Here is a 22,052-nt window from a genome sequence, read left to right as displayed (position 1 = left end):
ATAAAACAATTACTGTTTTAATTGAAAAGGATCCCCAGCAAATATTGATCCATGTCACAACCATGTGCTGGGGATGGAAATTAAGTCATCCTGAAGGATAAAACCCTGTCCACACCCCCATCCTCACCGCACCCGCCCTTTTCCCCCCTCTAGAAGCAGGAGAAATTGATTCTAGTAAAGCACTGTTCTCTCCAATGCTGACCCAGTTAGGTCAGTGACACCTCTTCGAAAGGTCTGTGGTCTCTGCCCTCCCAGATAAATCTCATTCAGGGTTGCCCAGCAGCCTGGCTTTCTGGCCTTTAAAAATGGTGATGGATTCATTTAGAATCGGGGGCTACCGAGCCGCGAGCTCAGGTGTTGCAGAAATGGCAGGTGGTTGGAGCTGACTTGACAGCAATTAAATGTACAAATCTTTGATTAGGCTCCCGGGAATGGAGTCATTAGCAACCCAGAACGGACCAGCTTGGTTTCCACCGCCTCATTAGCTGCTCCACCGATGTTACTTTAAAAAGCAGAGAGGAGGAAAAAAAAAAAAAAACTCTCCAGCACAGAATTAGGAAACTTGAGTGACAAAGCCGGGAGGGAGGGGAAGCAGCCAGTGTAAGCATTTCCAGCTGAACAAACAGGTCCCCTGGTTTTTTGCAGTATGGTCGCTGACATGCGCGTGCATGTTTGCTGGACTGTGAAATAGCCCCGTACCTGCCTGATTAATCTGCAAAAAGGGCTTTTTTAAGAAAAAAAAAATCTGCTTTTTCGAAATTCTCAGTTAATTCATTCTTTCTATGGAAAGCCTCAGTGTGGTGGGAGCCTTCCTCCAAGGTGCAGAGGGCAGAAGGGCCAGATCAGCTACAAGGCCCCCTACACCTTCCCCAGGCAGGTCTGGGGTCCACACCCGCCCCGTGGGGGCCACAGAATCTCAGTGTCCATCTTCAGCTCCCCTTCCTGGCTGCCACTGTGATCTGGGCTGATATTTACCTTGTAGATTTCCCCCACTTTGTTAGAGAGCTACAGGTGGGCTAAAACCAGCTACTGCAAGTTAAACAATCTTCTCAACTGGGAGGTTTAAAACAAAAGGGAAGGACTTCCCTAGTGGGGCAGGGGTTAAGAATTCGCCTGCTAATACAGGGGACACGGGTTCGAGCCCTGGTCCAGGAAGATCCTACATGCTGCAGAGCAACTAAGCCTGTGAGCCACAACTACTGAGCCCGCATGCTACAACTACTGAAGCCTGAGCACCTAGAGCCCGTGCTCTGCAACAAGAGACGCCACCGCAATGAGAAGCCCGTGCACCGCAAGGAAGAGTAGACCCTGCTCGTCGCAACTAGAGAAAGCCCGCGCACAGCAAAGAAGGCCCAACACAGCCTAAATAAATAAATAAATAAAACAAAAGGGGAATGTATATCACAACCTTAATGTAAAATCCTGTGTGACCATTTATTTGATATGAGCCTAATGCATTGTGTAATTTAGTATATTTATGTTTCTCCATCTGCCAGTCAGTGGATTAATATTTATAAAACATGCCCCACATATATTTATTGATCACCTATTATAAACCTCATGTTAATTGCTGTGGGGCAGTCTACCTATGACTTTAGAATCTGTAAGAAAGAACCATCATCTACATTTTCCCTCATTTATTCTTTTATTTATTCAACAGACACCTGCCCTGTGCCTGTTTAGTTTAAGCATTGTTCTTGTCAATAAAAATACAAAGGACAGTAAAGTACAATAATTACAATTGCTTACTCTCTGATCAGCATTTCACCGTGTCAATTCACTTCATCCTTGCAGCTCCGTGAGGTAAGTACTACTGTTATCTCCATTTTAGAGAGAAGAAAACTGAAGCAGGGACAGGTTAAGTAACTTGCCCAGTGTCACACTGCTGGTTAATAACAGAGCTGGGATCTAGACCCCAGGCAGTCTGGCCGCTTAACCACTACGCTGTGCTCTTTCCAGTTGCTTACGGCTTAATATGGAAGATAAACATCAAACCCAAACATTTCAATACAATGTGATAAGCACATCTGCTTAAAGTATATTAAAAGTATGTGGTAGAGAGAGAAGGGCATTATGAAGTGCCCGTGGAAAAGAATTCACAGTGGAAAAAATGCTTGATCTAGGTTTCGCACCAAAAAGAAGAAAACCACAGCTTTGAAGAAGGTATAATCTAATAAGACACTTCACTAAATATCTTCGACACCATTCTGACATAGTCTTTGAAACAAAAATTTCACATATGTTGGGAAACTTGAAAAGGAAGGGAACACACCTGAATGTGAGTGTGTTGGCAAGAATGATTTTATTAAGGAGGTCGTGACTAAGCAAAGCCTTTAGGAACTGGTCAAAGTTTAGGATGAAGCCTTGTTCAAAGCAGAGAACCCAGGAGAAGAGGAAGGCAAGGATGGGATTGGCGGAGGGAGAAGAGAGAGAACAAAGAAATATGCTTCCAAGGAGATGAGATGAGGAGATACTGTTGGAAGAATGATTTGAACCTAAGCACGGCGGGCATCGAATGAGAGATTTTATTTAATTCTAGAAATCGATTGAAGGTTTTCGGAGGAGGGGAGTGAAATGAAAATGACTTGGAAATACGGAGGAAAGCAGTAGAGAAATTCAATCGAATTAATATGATAAAAAAGTATATTTTCAAGCTAAGTAACATTTCAAGCTTAGGGGTTGTTTTTTACTCAAAATAACAATCGACTACAAAGTGTTTTTGAGAAGATCAAATATGGTAACGAGAGGAATTCTTCGTGAGCCATAATATACTGTACAAACACCATTTTTATTTTTCACAATTTATTTATACGAACTTTAATTCACTTCTGTTCAAAGTTAGGATGATACTCGAGCTATGTGCATGTCTCTGTGGCTAATAAATGGAAAGACCATCTCAAGGAGCTTTTTATATTGTAGTGGACGAGTATGAGAGGTCTTTCCAGAACATTCGCCAGAGGAATCAGACGGCACGTTCTCGGAGCATCTTGGCCTCCCAAGAAAATGGCAGTGGTACCTCCAGACTGGAGTAAGTTCTTCCTCTATCGATTATACTGAGGCGCTGCCCCGAACCAGGGAGAGAAAATAATTACTGCCCTTTGGCTGCCACCACCAACAACCAAAACAGATGATTCTTCCAAGTCAATGAAGTAGCACCACAACCTCATTTGCTATATTCTTTTTTTTTTTTAATTTATGTATTTATTTATTTATTTTTGGCTGTGTTGGGTCTTCGTTTCTGTGCGAGGGCTTTCTCTAGTTGTGGCAAGCGGGGGCCACTCTTCATCGCGGTGTGCGGGCCTCTCACTGTCGCGGCCTCTCTTGTTGCGGAGCACAGGCTCCAGACGCGCAGGCTCAGTAGTTGTGGCTCACGGGCCCAGCCGCTCCGCGGCATGTGGGATCTTCCCAGACCGGGGCTCGAACCCGTATCCCCTGCATTGGCAGGCAGATTCTCAACCACTGCGCCACCAGGGAAGCCCTCATTCGCTATATTCTTAACTTTCCACCCAATCAATTGACTTCTCTTAGACCACAGCCCAACCTATTTCTTTTTAAAAATAATCTCTTTAACTCTCTTGCCCTACTCTTAATTTTTTTTGCAGGGGGATGGCTGGGTGGTGATGGTAACTGGGTTCATTCTCTACCACAAGTTCCAAATGCTTGTTTGTTAAGTGACTTCCTGGCTTTTCTTCTGTTATTGCTATGGAGAGCTAGGTGGCCTCCCCTCAGCAGGTCTGGGTCAATGTTCCCTCCTCCCTTTGATAGAAGACCACGCTGCCCGTCCCCCACCCAGGTTGCTGGGGAAATGCCTGATTGCTATGGATGGGGGAGGGGAGGGTTCATCTAAGGGTTCTGGAGTTCCAAAAACTTTAACCTGATGCATAACCCCAAGACAAGGACAAGGTGACATTTGAAGTTAAATACATTGTTTTTCATAATTGTGAATTGGAGCAGAAATGAAAATGGGATCTCATCTGTTAAATAATAATGATTATAAGACATGCATAATTTCTTCTGAGGTTATTTCTTTCCCTTGAGCTTCCTTGGGATAAACAAGGAGACAGAAGGAGTATTGCTCGCTTCCTGAGCCTGTTGTCAGGCTCGTTCTTTGAAACTACCATCCATCTCCAGCATCCCCAGTTGCCTTGCCTTTCTGGACTTTAACTGGGCCTTCGTGGCAAAGCTCCAACCCTCAGTGAATACTGCAACCTGCCCTTCTTTCCCTATTCTCAACTCGTTATATGAGGGAGGAGAAGTATTGCCCCACCATTCAGATGTCTGCTGCCACAAATCCGTGGCCAGTCTTTCTCTTGTCCTTGTTCTGCACCCTTTCAGTAGAATTTCCACTTCTTCACACTCTCCGGAAAGGTTTCACAATCTCCTGAACCCCTCGCTTGTAGCACATGGCCTTCACTTCTACATCTTTTAAAAGCCTGAGACTGTTATGGGCAAACTTTAAGCTTGTCCCCACCTACAAAAACTTTCATCCACTTACCTCCTTCCCTAGAGTCTCACGAAAGATGGAAAAGATGATGTTTTTCTTTGTTTTGCTCCCGTTTCACCTAGGCCAACCTCTTTCCTCTTGAGCTCTCGGGATCCTGTCCACCCATCTCCTTTTGGGCTTGGATCCAGCAATACCTTCTTTTTCTCTTGCCTTTACAACTTCTTCCCCTACATAAGTTCCTTCCTGCCAGACATAAACTTTCTTCATTGTTTCCCACTAGAAGGAAACACACTGAAGCAGCCTCTAACTCTTTTTTTTCCCCTTCCTCTTTCTTTTGTTCTCACCAAAATATCTGAACCAGTCAACACCCTCTGTCTCTACTTCCTCAGCTCACACTCCTTCCCCCGCTCCTTGCCCAGCTACCTGCCAAGCCAGTTGGCCCCTTTCTCGGTCCTACCTGGTTGGTCTCCACGTGGCACTTAAGACGGTTGATCTCTTTCTTCCCCCTCACACTCTCCACTCTCTCAGGTTCCATCACATCGCTGCCTCTTGTTTCTCCTTCAACCTCTCCCATCTGTCCTTCTTGGCTTTAAAGGCTGCTTTTCCTCTCATGCCCCTTAAATAGTGGTGTTTCCCAGGATTCTGTCCTAGACCCTCTTCTTTTCTCACCCTACGTTCTTTCCCTGGGCAATCTCATTGACTCAGATAGTTCCACAATCACCACTATGCTGGCAGCATGCAAATCTGTGTTTCTAGCTGGGACCTTCTGATAAGTTTCATGTTATACAAACAATGGTCTGCCGGACCTCTCCACCTGGCTGCCCACAGATCCCTCACATTCGGCTCTTCTGAAGGATCTCACCTTTGTCTTTTCGACACAAGCTGCATTTACATGTTCTCCGTCTCAGTAGATGGACCACTATTCATCTCGTCTCCCAGGTTAAAAGCCCCAGGAATGTCCTCAGTTCTTTCTTCTCCTTCATCAACTCCTGTCACATGTACCATGTTCTCAAACGCGCCCCTTCCTTTCCATTTCCCTGTCTTACGTAGGCCCCAATTGTCTCCACCTGGACCGCTGCAAAGCCACTAACAGAACGTCCTGCCTCCAGGCTTGTCCTCCTCCAATCATCTCACTACACAGCGCCCTGAAGAATCTACCTAAATCACAAATCAGGTCATCTTATCCCCACACTTAAAACCCTTTAAAAATTCCCATGGGCCTGTAGGATAAAAAATCAGTAGGGAGTCTGTTTATTATCGCCGATGTCACTGGCCTCATTGCTCACCAAGCCTTGTCTTCCACTGCTTTTCCAGTAACACTGAACCACTGGTGGATATCATCCTCCTCATCATCATTGCGAGCATCCAGTGTTTACCATGTCCTGGGCTCTGTGCAGCCTCTTCACATGCCTTAGGTCACACAGTCCACACAATAACCCTATCTGGTAGGTACTAATCATTACTCTCATTTATACACAAGGATATTGAGTCAGAAAAAGGGTGAGTAACTTGCCCAAACTTGTATAGCTAGTAAGTGGCAGACATGACCTTTCAACCCAGGTAACTGGACTTCAGAACCCACTCTCTTAATTCTATTACACATTCTGTGGCTTTGCTTATGTTCTGCCTCCAGCCTAGAATGTTCTCTCCCTCCCGTCCGCTCGCTCCCTCGCCTGGCATCTTCTGCTTCTGCTTAAAGACTTGGCTTAGACAACAGCAGCTCTAGGTAACCTTCTCCAATCCCTGGGGCTGGATCAGGTGCCTGAGTTTGCCCCTCCCCACACACATCCCTCATGCAGTCAGTGATCCCGTTACACATCTGGCTATAATGATCTCTTAACTGTGTGTCTGCCCCATCAGACTCTGCCTTATTCATCCCAGCATCCCCAGTGCCCAGCCTGGTGCCTCACAGGTACAAGTTACTCGGTACCCATTAAAGGTATAAATGGTGAACGCCTGGCCACCAGCGCTCTTCCTTACTCTGAAAAATAAAGTCATATCTTCATGCGGCAGGATAACGGTGATTAATCCATCTCAGAGAGCTGTGATTTGAAGGATTCTTCTCCGCAGCTAAAAGCACTAGTGTGCTGAACCATTCATGGTCCTGCACCATGAGCGCACCGTGCCTGACCAGCCTAAACCGCACACCCCCGGCAGTAACTGGAAAAACGGAGTCAAAGGCAGTGGGGAAAAGTCACACGACCAGCGGGATGCGCAATGCGCTTGCACATTTTAGCATAAAGTTCATGATTCTCTATTGCAATGAACTCTTCAGCCTGCTTTCCAGGCCCTTCACCTTGATCTGCCTTTCTAGCTTTACCCCACGCTACTCACACTTTAGGACTCCACTTTCCAACTCTCGCCCTGCCTCTGGCCTCTAAGCCTCCATATTCTTGCAGACGCCATCTTGCCTGTCCTCTGCACCTTTGCAATTCCTGCCAATGCTTCCAGAGCAGCTCAGTTGGCCCTTTCTATCTACAGCCTTCTCTGTCCTCCAGACCGTAAGTGATCTTCCAATAGTTATTCTCTACATCAACCATTATACACCAAAATTAATGCTATACCGTCATGAAACATCCTTCTTCATGGCCCGGACAGATCTCTATAACAATTCAGGTTTTTGTACATTTGTGTATTTTTCTCCAGGGAAAATGTAGGTTCTTTGAAAGCAAAAACATATTGTACACTTCTCTCTCAGTGTCCAATAAATAGGGGACTTCTTTCTAAACCCTTGATTCTTCCTGACCTTTCCATCACAACAATCTTCCTCTTATTCCAGGCTCAAAGAGGGGATTTCTTTGAATTTCACCTCTTACCCTAGATCCAGGCTGTCACTAAGTCCACCTGACCCTTTCCTGATGACACCTCACTGACCTGTCTCTTTCTCTGCAGCTCTGCAGTTCTCACCAGCCCGTCTACACCATCCAGTGCTGCACAGAGAGGGTCAAGCAGGAGCACCCGGAGCCCTCCCCCTCTGTGTGGTCCAGCTCTCCAAACTCCCCTGTGCTATGCTCTGTGGCCCCTGGGTAAGCAAATCCCCACATCTCGTGATCCTCGTGTACTTTGCGTAGCACTACAGAGGAGGAGCTAATAGACAAGACATTTACAGAAAGCCCATGGCTCTGACATCAGCGGAAAACCCCCAGAACAATAGGAGAGGCAACACGCACCTTAGGCACGATTAGGTAAATAGGTAAATAGTGGCCTTTACCTAAGCCCTACCGCAATTTTTGAGCTGGAATCAAATCACATGGAACAACTCCAGCACCCTTGCAAGATGTGATGAAAACCAGCTTATTTGTCGTTTAATTTCCCCTTCAATATGCTGCTCTGTTTTATGAGCCATATAACTTGTGAAGCAATTATGGCTATCACGCACAGACTTGGTCAGGAGACAGAAACCCGTGAGCCGGGTACAAAGGGCTTTGCGTGGGTGGGTCTCTGACGCGGAGAACTCGGGTGTATGGGACTCGGGTGGGAGGGGTCCCTGGGGGAAGGTCTTGGATCAGGAGCTCGTGAGCGAAACTGTAGCTTTTGGAAATAACCAGCATTTGGGAATTCTGGCCGATATGTGAAGTGAGAAGTAGAAGCATTTTCTGGCTCCAATTTCAGATTCTCTCATCATGGAACAAAATCACAGGTATCACAAGTCACCCCACTGCCTCCTTGACAGGTGACCGCCTTGTACAATGTCAACGTGCTATGGAGCAAAATAATAATTATACCGAGTGCTCACTGGTGCCAGGTGTGTTCCTTTGAAGAGCTTTGTAATATTAATTCCTTTCAACCTCTTGACAACTCCCGATATGATTACTGTTATCCACCTTTTACAAAAGAGGAAACTGAGACCGAGAGGGTCTGACTTTCTAGCCGAAGGTCCCAGCCACAAAAGTAACACGAGGATGTGGGTGCTGGCGGCTTGATGCCAGCCCCAAGGCTTTCCTCTCTGCTATCGACTATGCGTATGGTGCTTTCTAGGTCCTGAGCACTGTTCTAAGCGTTTTGCATGTACCAGCCCTTAAAACCTTGCAACAACCCTATGAAATAAGAACTATTTTTGTCCCCAATATGTAGATGAGGGAACTGAGGCCCAGACAGATTCTGTGACTTGTCTGACGTCACACGGCTGGAGAGGGGCAGGGCTCAGATGGAAAGGCATGCGCTTTGGTCCTGAGACCAAATTCCTGAGCCCGTGGTCCCCACTCACCAGTTGCGAGTGAGGAAGGGCCACCTCTTGGGGCTGCCAGGTGACGGGTATGAGGTGGGCACAGGGGTGTCCCACGCACACACATGCCGCCATGCCTCTCTGAAGACTCCCCCATCACCTAGGTTCTCTCTCACCCTCTTTTCTGGTACAGGGTCCCCCGATGCTCTCTCCTCTGGCTGTAGTCCTGGGACAGAGCAGGTGGCAGTGCTCGGTTTTCCAGGGACTAGGTTTTGTTTTCAACTGCAAACGTCAGCTGGACTATTACCACGTGGCTATGAGACATAGTTTTGTTAGAAAGAGACTCAGCAGGGTGCAAGTCCTCTTGTGTCCTAATCCCTTCGTGTGCAAGGGCTAGGCCAGCCTCTCCCGTTCTGGTGCCTCTCCCCACGCTTCTCTCATTAGGTTTGCTAAACCCCAGTTTAACTTTTGGCACCTCAGACTCTGCCTGTTCTCAGTTAATAAACTGGAATTGATTTGGTGACTTCACAAAGAAAGAGAATCTCAATTCTGCTTAAAAACGAGGCTGTGGTGAGATGGGGGGGTGGCTGGCTATAGATGCCCTGTTCCTGCAGATCATCTAGGGAAGTTTAGCTGAAAGAGGTAGTTGGGAGAAGAGTGAACAGTGTTTGGCCTGAAAGCTCAAAGTCCTGGCCCCCTGCTCTTGGGGCAAACGTTGTGGAATTTCCAAATGGTAATTCTAAAAGGTTTGCATTTGATGTAAGAAAAAGGAGTAAATGAGCGTGGCACTGGGAACAGACCAAAGGTGGGGAATATGGTGCTTGCGGATTTTGTCTTGCAATATAAATCGAGTCAGGGAGGAACCGAAGGTGTAAAGCATGGCCTCTGGAGCCTGGTTGCCTGGGTTCCTGCCCCAGCTCTGCCCCTGGCCACCAGCCACATAGCCTTGGGCAAGAAAGGAACATCTCTGGACTTGGCACCCAACTCTGCAAAAGGAGTCGGTGGTAATTGAGAGGTTGGGAGCATTACGCTGGTTACCATTCATAAAGCACAAAGCACGTCTGCTGTTTAGTAAACTCTCAGTAAGGACTAGTGACCCTTGTCACCTATGAACAACATAACAGAGCTTGTGCTAGGGCAGGTGTCTGTAGGAAAGGAATAGCTGAAAGGCTCTGCCTCTCCCGATGCTTTTCATATCACCTGGTTGTTAACCTGCTTTTATCTGTTGTAGTAAGAACAGGCTACGATGGTGGGGGGTTTGCAATCCTACTCTTTACCTTTTGTGGATGTTTGAGTGTTTTCACAATAAAATGTCTTTAACAGTCTAGGATTTTGTGATGGAAGTGTATCATCCTCTTTTTAGAAACTTATATTTCATAATTCATATATTAAATTTAATAAATTAGAACTAGAAGGTGGGCAACAGGATCAAGAAGAAAGTGGAAGCAGTTACTACCACTTTATGAATACTCTTTTGAGCAAGACCAACCTGGGTCCGAATCCCAGCTGGTCCACTCACGGGTTTGGGGTCTTTGGATAATTTACTAACTCATCTGCTGTTTGTTTCTTCTCTTCATCTAGTCAGGTGATTAATCCCTGCTGCCAGGATTGCATGAGGTTTAAATGAGATGACATATGTCATCCCCATCCAGACACACAATAGACGCTCAACAAACATCCCATCTTTCCTTCCTGCCACAGTGGAGTACAGAGGTGGGGAGGAGGTGGGGTGGGGCTGAGGGTGGGGCAGGAAAAAACTCCAAGGCTGAGAAAATGAGTTTTGTGGATTTGATGAGAAACCGGTCTTGCACCCTCTGTTGAAATGGGCTCAAAGCAAAATTGTGAAGTAGGTTAAGTAGAGTCTGGGCTGCTTTCCCTCCTCAGCAATGGCCTCAGGCCATCCCTCACACAGGACCTCAGAGGAGAGAATGAGACTCATTCATTCATACAGACAGACACATTTCAGGCTTTCGAAGAAAATTTGCATTTAAACTTAACTAAAAGAACAAAATCCCATTAGTTGAATTTCAGCCGGCAACGTAGAGGAGAGAGTTTTCTAGGGGTTCTTTTGGGTGGGAGTGGGGCAGTGAGGGAGCAAAGGAAAGGCCTTTCTGGTGTCCCTGAAATTACAGCACATAAATGCCAACCTCCTTTTATTCCAGCAAAGTCCGCAGGCTGAGTCAAGGGGGAAATGAGAAGCTCTCCTTCAGCGCTGTTCCCCCTCAGGAGCCAACTCTGTTGGATGGCGGGGGATCCTGAATCATCCCAGCCCAGCAAGAAAGGGAGAAGGACCTTCTGCCAAGTCTGCAGGTGCAGGACACTGTGCAGAGGACGGTGGCACCAGGGACATGAGGACAAGAGAGAAAGGAAGGGCGACAGGCTAAATGTGCTGGGTATCATAGAGCTTTTGTGGATATCATCTCATCTAACCTTCACTACACAATAGGAGGAAGATAGCATGACACACGGTAAACAAGGTTCAGTGTAAGCCAGGACACGCATCAAACATCACACAGCTAGCAATCAGCAGAGCCAGGAATCAAACCTAAGTCTACCTGGCCCCAAAGCACCACGCTAGACTGCAGGTCTGGAAGCTAAGAGGAGAACGGGGAGTCTCCCTCTGTCTCCATGATGATCAACTTGACCCCAGAGAACACAGTAACTGGTGCAAGTGTCCTGTGTGCCACCTGCCCTGTGAGCTCGGCGCTGTCCTGGCTCCATGCTCTTCCTGTGTCTGGGGAGGCAAGAGGGCAGGGCCAGCACCATTACCCTTACTGCCATACTTCCTCTATCATTCTGTTTTCAAGCAATGGGCTTTGAATGCCCCAGCAGACCTATCCCCCAGGTGGCCATGTTCTGGTGTGTTCTGGCCGACAGCCGGCCTGGCCTCACCAGCTGTCTGCAGGAAGGCTGATGTTTCACGTCCTTCCTGCCTTCTCTCTCCTCCTCCAATCTCCCAGCTCAGGCTTATTGCCTGCTGTGCCTGCCGGTCTGTTTTCTACTTCCCTCCCCAGAGCTTGGTTTGCTCTCTGGGTAAAAACACAGAAGGCTGCTTCCTACAGGTCCTTGTAGGGCATTGGTCTTGGATGGTTGTGGAGGAGTAGGAGGTAGAGGATGATGATGACGATGGTGATGGTGATGATTGTGATAATAATGAAGGTAAGTGCAGACCAAGCAGCCCAACCCAGACCTTGAGAAGTATACCAAAGAGCAACAATTTCTTTGGGGGCTACTGATAGGATAACTATTCCACTGTCATTTTTCCTGGGACATAGATTATCTGAATCAAAAAAAGAAAAGTAATCAGGACAGGAGGAAAGAGCTACCTCCCCATCTTGAAGCTCTGGGTACCTGAAGTGAGAGCTGGGGGGAAGCCTGGTAGGAGAAGGGGAAGGATGGAGGTGAAAGGGCAAGCCACTGGGATGCAGGTTAGGAAGCAGAAATACCACCTAAACTTTATTTTTCTCCCCATGGGAAGTGGCAGCAGCCACAGCAGTTTGGGAGTCTCCAGTCTCACCAGAAGACAGTGGCCCTTGAGACCACACCCGCGTTTATGCTGGTGAGGTGACCCATCGTGGGCCACTAGGTCATGTCAGGATGGAGGTTGGCCATGCCAGAAAGACCAACCACGTAACTCGAGGTTGGAGCTTTGAACCACCTGACATCAGCCCAACCTCTCAACCTCCAAGGAAAGGATGAGTGAATTCAGACAAGTGGCCAATGATCCAATCAACTGTGCCTACATAATGAAACCCCAATAACACCAAGCTCAGATGGGCTTCCTGGTTGGTCAGCATATCAATGCACCAGAATACATCCTGGATACATCCTGATTCTACATGGAGAGGACACAGAAGCCCTGCATTTGGGATCCTCCTAGGCCTCACCCTATGGGTGTCTTCTTTTCACTGGTCCAGATTTGTATCCTTGGTAGTAAAACTATAAGTAGAGCACTTTCCTGAGTTCTGTGAGTTGTTCTACCGAATTATCAAATCTGAAAGGGTCATGGGAATCCCTAAAGTTGTAGCCAGTTGTTCAGAAGCGTGGGTGGCCTGGGGAGCCTGGATCATGTGGCTGGTGTCAGAAGGGAAAGAAGTCTTTGGAGGACAGTGCCCTTTCCCTGTAAAGTCTGTGCTAACCCTGGGTGGTTGGTGTCAGAACTGCACTGCAGCCTACCTTTGAATGACTGGATGAATCTGCTACAGTCCAGTGAGGGGGGAAAAGGACAAGCTATGTCCTGTCTTCTAGCCACTGCACTCTCCAAGAAGAAGCTGAGTGGCGTTCACGTCCGCTGTCTCTCTGGGTAAAGCAGTAACTAAAGTTCTGGTTCTGGAGCTCATTCTCCTACAAAGCCCTTAAAGAGTATGTTAAACAGGGTGCCACTGAACTGACATTTCTGGAGTCAAGTCATCTATTTTGGCTGATATAACATGCTAGTGCCGAGCAGTGCATAGATTACTGAATAATCAAACTCATTTGTTGTCTGTAAAATGGAGATAATTTCACATAGTTCAGACACAGTCCAATTATTTTGTTGTTAAGAAAAGTGAATGGGCTCGGCCCTTTGCAATTCGATCAGTTGCTTGGCAATCAACCTGCCAATAGTTTTCGCCTCCCCATTTTTCCCTCTGATTTTAATTGTGGCATTGGAATAAAAGGATATTCCACACATCTGCTGCCTTAGACTTTGAGGCTGAATTTGAAAAGTCAATCCTTCGCCTGTTTTTTTTTTATTCCCAAACTAAAGAATGCAACCATTGTTTTACACCCCTTCCTTTCTTTCTTTTCACCTTGCATCCCCCAATCTTCTCCAGCACCTTTTGCTTTTCCTTTCTTCTTCTTTTATTAAAAAATATGGAAACAAACTAAATGTCATAAGGATTTAGCCAATGCTGAGAACACTACAAGAAATTCTATTGAATCCTATACGTTACATTCTAACTTCACATTACTGTACGTATTCAGTGCTTGTGTTTCACCATGACCCCCAGATCTTCTCTGTATTTCATGCCTGCTTGGATCTCCAAGCCTCCCTTCTCCCCATCTCTCCCCTTCTCCACCATTTTTGCATATGTGTATAATTTGCTTTACCCCAAAATTTGGTATTTGGCATTGGTTCCAGCAACATTATATTTTATCCTGTGTATAGTTTATCAAGGTGACTTCAAATTTCTTTCTGTATTTTAAGGGCCTAGTAACAATATCCAAATACATGGCATTTGCCTGAGATTGGAGCTGTTGCTTTTTCCCTTAACTGGGAGCTTTTTAAGTCTTGGTTGCCTGTCAAAAAACATGGTTAGATCACATCCATGGCCTTTTCTAAGGGACAGTGTCCTACCATAGCCTGTGCTGAAATGGAAGCCCCGGATGTGGCCCTATTACCTCTGTCCTGATCTGATTGGATGGAAGTAGATACCTGTGTCAGGGCTGCCTATCCAGGCTTATTTCATGACCTGTTGTAAAGAGCTGAGCTCAAACAGGGATCCGCTGGGCCAAGCAGATCCTCACTGACAGGACTTTGAATGGGGAAATACACAGAGTCTGTGGCTGAGAGGCAGTGGGTAAGACCACGAATAGCCTTGAGCCAGCTGAAGTTAAGAGCAAGCCCAAAGTGTGAGGAAGTAGAAACATGATCAAACAGAAGACATAGCATAGAGGGGTTATATTAGGTCGAGGGCGGTGGGAGGAAAAGCTAAAGCACGCACATAGAGAGCAGCAGAAGCCAGAGTTGGCCAAGTCGCTTCAGTGGCAGAGCACAAATTCCACCACCTCCGAGTCCCAAGGTCCCGAGAGCCATCTTGCCTCCAGCTCTGATCTCCGGGTGGACTAACCATACTGTGGTTTCTGAGAAGAGAACTTCTCCTGCACTGCCCCCTGTTTCTTGCAATAACCGCAGCCCCCGTCGACAGGACCCAGCCATCGTGGGCCGCGGCTCCTTGTAACTCAAGGTTACACATTCGCTGCTCCCACTGTGCCTGCGTACTGACGTGGAGCATCGCCAAGGGGTCATTCCTTACCGGCCGCTGTAGCTCCCCCACGGTGCTCGCTGTGCCCCTTCAACATGGACCAGCCACTCAGGGAAGCTGTTCTCCCAGGACTCGCTCTCCAACAAGAATGCCTGAAGGATTCAAGGTAAGAACAAGCAAATAAAAACCCTTACAGATCACGTGCCCTGCATCCCCTTATCTCCCTGGAAAGACGTGATGGTTCGGGCTGCATCTGCTCATTGACATCTCCATGTGAAATCCACCCTCTGCTCTGTGACTTCTGGTTTCAAAGGGGATTCAGGGCTGGGAGATTCCCCAGGTCCTCTTCCGACTTCGAGGGAAAGTGATGCCAGAACGATCTGAGTGACACACGGTTCCTTCTATTATTCCTCAGCCTCTGGTTGGCCTGCAAGGCAGCAAGGCTTTGGGGGCCATCAGAGCCGTGAGATGAGAAGAGGATGGATATTTACGAGTTCTGCCCCACCCTGGTATCTGCAGGGAAAAGGCGGCCAATAGTTCTCCTCCTGAGGACCAAGAAGAAAGAGCACTTGAACTACTGCAGATGTGTCTGAAGCTCAGAGCAGGGCTGGGAGGCGGCCCCAAGGTCACTGGGTCATTCTCACTGCTTTCACACAGGGCTGTTCCAAGTCCTTGACCACAGTCCATAAACGCATGAAGGGATTTACATCCCTCGCCCGTGTATCACACTGATGAGTAACCCCTGTGGATACACCCGGTGAATTCGTGGTCTTTCTAGCGCTGATGCCTTCCTGAATATGCTCATTCACGGGGAGCTGGTCACCCCAGACCATTTGAACCCATAATTCCCCAGCTCTCCTTGTGCCCACATGTCATGGCTGCTGCCAGGAGAATGGTTTCCTGTCCATCTTTCTGACTGCTGGTGGTGATGATGTGGTTGTGCAAGTCAGGACGACTCCCTACCATCCAGACAGGGCTAACTCCAGGCAGGGAGAGTGGGTTACTTGGTCAGCCTGGCACCCCGAGGTCTCAGCTGGGCCCCTGAATCATCGCTGAGCATGTCGAGAACTCTGCCCCACACTCCTCTGCAGGCCTGACTCATGGGGCAGCTTCCCCTGAGAACGCCCACGGCTCCAGGTACCGTTCACAGGCTGGTGGCCGCCTCCACACAGACAAGCGAACAAAGCCAGTCTCTAAGCTTGCCGAGCTCTGCTTAAAGACACAGGGCCTTGTGCTCAGAGCCACAAGCCGGCTGCTGCTACGTGCACACCTCTCTCCCCCGGGCTTCTGGTTTCTGCCATGACAACGTAGTGTGGTGAGTCTAGCTGGCGTCCCTTTCACACAGGTAACAGCCAGTCTTAGAGAATGCAGTGCCACACACACACACACGCACACGCACACACACACACACACACACACACATGACTAGGTTATATGTAGGTATGACTATATAGGTATAACCATGGTGTCAATAACTACTCTGGGGTGGAAATGGTCTTGTGTAGGAAGACAAGGTATCTGACATTAGCTAATAAAATGATCCTGAGTAAATCACATCTCTTCCCCAAGCCTCATCTGGAAAATAAATAGTTTGGATTAAATTCTCTCCAAGATCTTTCCAGCTCCAAAGACCACTGATGCTGTGGATACTATAAATCTCTCACTGCCCTCAGACTTTAATTTTCCTTTCAGATAAGTAGTTGTTATTGAAAAGAACCATAGAATTGAGTCAACCCAGAAGGATATTTTCAATATCTTCCTTCCACGTAGGTGACTAATAGTTAGAAGTATAGGTGAAGAGAGCAGGCAGTGGGAGTATAAATTAAAGAGGATGAACCAGCTGAGGTGTAATTGAAACCTTCCCCATCAGCAAACTGTAAACAGAGAAACTCCCAGCTGTGCATTGTGGGAGTTGCCACAGGGAAGGGAGTCAATGCTGGGAGAAGGAGCTGACCAGCAGGAAAGGGTTGGGAAGACATGAGAGTTGGGAGTAGAAACAAGATGGCGGCCACCAGTGAAAGGAGCCAGCCCTCTCCCCCTGCTGAACCCAGAAGCGAATTCAGGCATTCGGGTGCTTCAGGTAAAGATCAAGCCAGAGAAGCTAAAATTACCTGATAACTTATGGATTTCAACAAAGCAGGAAGCAAGAAGCCTGAGGCCACAAAAGAAAGAAGAGGTGATACTTCACGTGAGTGAATCTGAAAGAATTTTCTTAGCCTCCATCAGGAGCTGGTCAGAGCTGCCTGAGAAGGTCTAGCCCTAGTGAATACTTAAGTATTTACTCAAAAGCAGATATTTCTAGTCTGAGAGCTTGAGGAAGACAGAAGTGGGTGCATTAGTAAGACTCTCAGGATGGTAAGGAAGCAGAACGCAAACCAAGTCCACTTCAAGGTCTTGAATGAATAAAGTCTCAGCAGTTGTGGGTTGAGGCACGTGGATTTGTAACTAGAAGTCATAATTCATAGTGATTATATGCAGACAGTCCAAATAACGTTTAATGGCTATTACACAGTATTTTCTGTAAAGCAAATTTCTTCATGTAAATCCAAGGTGCTTATTTCACGTGAGATATTCTGAAGAGCCCTGAGAAAATGAAACAGGCCACAGGATAATATTCGACCAAAATAATTATCACGGGGACATTTTTTAAAAGGAAGTGCTGCTACCGATTGGGAATCAAAACTTTTTCAGAGTCCCTCCATCTTGATAGGAAAACGAAAACATGGACAAAATGCCACAGGAGCTTACAAATCTCAGAGGAGACAGACGACCTCTCTCTAGCTCTCGAAGACTAACCATCCCCATGAAGTAATCAGTACTCTCCCTCCCAACTTACGTATTTTCCATAAATAAATATCACCTCCTTTGGGGACAATATCTATTTTTCCCTTATATAATAGGCTTACCCTTCTTTGTTTGAAGTTTTTGTAAGTCTCTGAAATTCTGAAGACATTAGCAATGACCATTATTTAATATTTCTGAAACTGTCGTATCTCTCTTCTGCATTTCATGACTCAGTTCTTTGAGTTTCCGATATCCAACTTGCCCACCATCAGCTTCTTTATCCTCTTGCCATCTGGCTTCTGGACTCATGGAAACCATCAGTGACCCCCTCCTAATCAAATTCAATGGCACTGCTGGGTCCCCACCTTTAGCATCACTTGTTATATCCTGTCCTGGCTGCATCCCTTCCTTAATTCTCTTTCTTGCCTTGGCTTAAGAGATAACTGCTTCTTTTCCTCATCTATCTGCTCCCTCATTCCTTCTCTGTCGGTGAGTTCAAAGTCCAGTGACAACAGGGACCAGAGAGGCACATAAGTGATGGAGGCAGGCCAGGGATGAACTAGAGCTAAGGGTGTATTCAACGGAAGGGGTGGCCATTACTCAGCTCTGACCCATGGCTGCACTCAGGGAAAGGAGGCCCAGTGCTGTGGAGCGTTGTTCAAATTTTTCAGGGAATCTAGGAATCTGGATTTTTATGGGGAATCTCCATCTTTTTCAATGTGAGAAATGAATTCAAAAATTTTTCTTACAAATATGTGTGAACCAAACCAGGCACATTGGAAGGGCTGGGATCAGCCTGCAAGCTGTGTGTCTGCCACCTCTGCCCCACGCCATTTGCTCTATTCCACCACATCGAGAACATGGGCTCCCGTGGCCAACAAGGTCATGTGTGAAGTTGGGAGTAAACCAAGACCATGGATAGAGTTGCTCGGTAAGAAATAGAGACATGCTCTTGTTTTGTGCTAAGGAATACCTTGTAGAAGTTTCCTCGAGGGTGCTGGATAAACAGAAAGGGAATTCAGGAGAGGCACATAGAACCATCCGGAATTGTGAGAGTCTTCGTTGAGCTTTGTTGGCTGTAAAGGACAAAGGTGTACATGGGCTCCCAATAGTACTGGATGCGGAGCACGGGCACACTTGGAATCCAAGGCAGTTCTAGCAGCCTGGTTATCCATCTAGCAACCAGCAGCAGGATATCGGCGATCTCTCTCTGGTGTTCCCCCTTTACCAAGCCCCAGTTATGACCAGATTCCAGCTTCGTTGTGCACTTCCCTTCTTGGGTCCTCCCTCCCAGCTAGCGGATGCTTGCCTACACTTCGGATTCAGTTCTCTCTGAGAAGAATTCTGTTTGGCCTGGTTAATCATTTTCTGACCTTCTTTGAGCACTGATTTTTGTGCCAGTCTACCTCACAGGCTGCAAGCCAGGTAGAAATTTGATTCCTTTGAGTCTCTGCCTTCAGGCCAATTGCCCCTAACCCGCAGGTCATTCGGTTTCCGTGGGCGGGGGAGATTGTTGGTAAGTTCAGAGTGTGATCTGCCAGCCACAGCTCTCTTACCAGAAGTCGGGGTGAGGCAGGCAGCTGAGATGTGAAAGACTCGTCTCATCAGTGACTCTGGGATGGCATTAGGAGTTATTGAAACTTCCACTACTTGACTAGGGAAGGAGTGTCCAAGGAAAAATGAAACTCAGTAAGATTTATAGAAAAGAGAAAAACTGTTCTGACCTAGTCAGCTCAGGAAACAAGGGCATCAGTTATAACAGGGAAAGGAAAAAAAAAAAATCCAAGAAGCCTGGCATTTTTGTTAGAGAACTAAATTAACACCGAGGTTTTAGCATCCCAAGTACTGACTCACTGAGAAAATCAAAAGGTCAGAGAGATGGAAGTCAAAATGTCAGACTGATTGATAAAGCTCGACTGCAGAAATGGCTCAGACCAGTCGACCAATGGGCTTCGCCCTGGAAACAGGCAGATCTACCCACCTCATTACAAGCCAACTGGAGTCACCCATGACCACTCACTCGCCCTAACAAACTTTTGGACAAGCAGGCTGTGAGCAGGGCATGGCCCACGACGAGGCAGATGTATGTAACAGAGTTGCTTTTCTCCAACTTGCCAGATAAATGCAGGCTCTCCTCCCTTTGGTGAAGACTGAAACAAAAGGACAGATGTTTCTACTTTATTGTTAAGGGAAGAATGCCGAGGTAGGGGGCATGGAGCCCCCTAAGAACGGTCAGGTCAGAGGGCTGTGCATTGCTTTACAGATTCAATGAAATAATAACATTACTTATTAGCCGACAGTTCCTGAGCACTCGCTCTACACAAGCAGACCAGGTCCTTGCCCTCATGGAGCTTACCATCGAGGGGAGGGCAGGTATTAATCATACCACTGGAAATAGGTTTACCTTTAGACACTTGGATAAGTGCTTTGAAGGAAAAGTACCTGGTCCTGGCAGAACAGTAAAAAGCTAACGAACCTAGCATGGAGGTGACCAGATGGCCAGAAAAGGCTCCCAGGAGGAGGGATGTTTGTGCTGAGATCTGAAGGCAAAGATGGGAAGGGAGGCCGCCAGGTGGAGTGTGTAAAGGCCCTGGGGCTGGAAAGGAGAATGTCACCTCGAAGAGCTACAAGGAAACGGTTTGGGTGGAGTCCTGAACAAATGGGAATGCGTTGGTTATGCAGGCCCTGAAATGCCCCCTTTCTCCTACAAACCCGTTGGAGAAATTCACATGAAGGAAACATGGCAACTAACAAAGACTTTAAAATAGTCAGGCAGGCTAGCTTCTAAGAAACAACTAGTTTTTTTTTTTAATAGTTACAAAAATAGGTGCTTTGATAAAAGAAGGGAAGAGCTTCCAAAGGCGGGGAGTGATCACAGCACTAAGTACCACTGAGAAGTCAGCTAAGGAGAGAATCGCAGACTCCTAGATAGAGAGCCAGGGCCACCACTGGTCATCGTGGCAAAAACCCTTTCAACGGACCGATGGGGCTGAAGAAACGGAAGCAGCTGTTCAGCAGAGAAGAGAGGTGGGATATCAGCTGGAGGGAAATGCAAAGTCAGAGGACTTGTATTTTCAGATTCCTATAAAGCGCTTAGCAGTTTGAGACCCATTCAAATATTCAGTTAAATAACCTCTTTTCTTATTTATTTTATTCTATTTTTTCTTTTTCAGAGAGTAAGTTCTCCTGCAGTGTAGGAAGGGAATGGATTCTCTGTGAAAAGGGATCTTGGTTTCCTGGTCTCCAGTAGGACTAAGAGAAGTTGCTAGCCTCTGACTGCATCTACTAAGCTGCCCATTAGGGAAAAGTGGGTTTCGTGCCTCTCCCTCAATGCCCCCCGTTGCACTACAGGACAATCGTCTGTGCGCTAACATCTCTGAACTCAAGGAGTGCTTGTTGAGCTTTCTGATGTGCTAGGTGCTGAAGGTAAAGCAATGAATAAAACCCAGTGCTCGAATTTAAGGAGCTCCCAGAATGCCAGGAAAACAGACCTAAAAACAGATATTTACAAAACAATGTTGTAAGTGTACAATAAAAGTATAAGCAAAGACAGTGTTTGTACAAAGGGACATAATATTTAATCTGGGTCTTAAAGAAGGAATAGAAGGTTAACTGTCTCCAGAAGGGTGAGGAAACATTCAGGACAGAGGGGCTTATACAAAGAGGATGTTGATTCCCTTTTTGAAGTTATCTCAACTCTGCCCCTAATTTTTTTTTTTTTTTTTACATTCTCCAATCTGGTCCTTCCTTGAAATGAAGAACATGAATTTTTAAGCGACGTGGCCACTGAACACAGAGAAGCCAACTGGTCAACATAATTAATAATCCCATTTCCATACTCCTATAAGCACCTTCCTTGCAATGCTCAGGGTAAATTCTAATGCACTGAAATAGTAAAATGAAAAATTTTAAACACATGACTCCCTCAAGGTTCTCACATTTTAAAGAGGACACATGAACATAGGCACAGTAAATCTCTAAATGGAAGCTCACTTTACAAAACCTTCTTATATGTTTTTCAATTCCTTGAACTAAATTTGCGAGGATGGTGGGTGGGTTTAGGCAGAGAAGGGATGAGAGCTGGGAGAGGACAAATAACTGTGGCTGATTGGGGCAATAAACCGCGTGTCAAAACATTTACTCGAGAAAGATTCGGGCCTCAGGTGAGAACGTTTTTGTGAATCTAAGTAATTTCTCCTCACACAATAAAACTTAAACATGGAAGCAAAGTTAAAAACGCAGGTCTAATGACCAAGTTATCTGGATGAGAGGTCAAATTTCCTGCATGGAAAAACTTAGAGATTGACTCCAAAAGTTGACTTCTTGAAACTCTAAGCAGCAAACTGTGTTCTCACTAATGACACTCGGGCTCTGCTATAGAGACCACTCTGGCCTCAAGGGCAAGGATGATTCCTACATCAGGACAGGTGGGGCTGAAGAGCAATCTAAGCATGGGTAGGGACCCAGGGACAGGACCTGCCCATTTCTATCACCACCTGAATCTTCTGGAATGTTCCCAGGCACCCAGCAGGTTCAGCGATGGTGCCACCAGGCCCCTCCTTGCTGCCCGTGAGCAAATGGATCCTTGGGCTGAGCACGAAGCAGTCGTTAGCACCCAGGGAAGGTAACGGGATCAGAGCTTGCAAGGATACATTACCCTTTCTGCACTCACAGAGCTGATGTTTATTGCAGG

This window comes from Grampus griseus (assembly GCF_964374135.1).
Source record: "Grampus griseus genome assembly, chromosome: 18".
In the NCBI taxonomy this organism is placed as follows: Eukaryota; Metazoa; Chordata; class Mammalia; order Artiodactyla; family Delphinidae; genus Grampus; species Grampus griseus.
The sequence above is the reverse complement of the archived record's forward strand: the minus strand, read 5'-3'. Positions refer to the sequence as shown.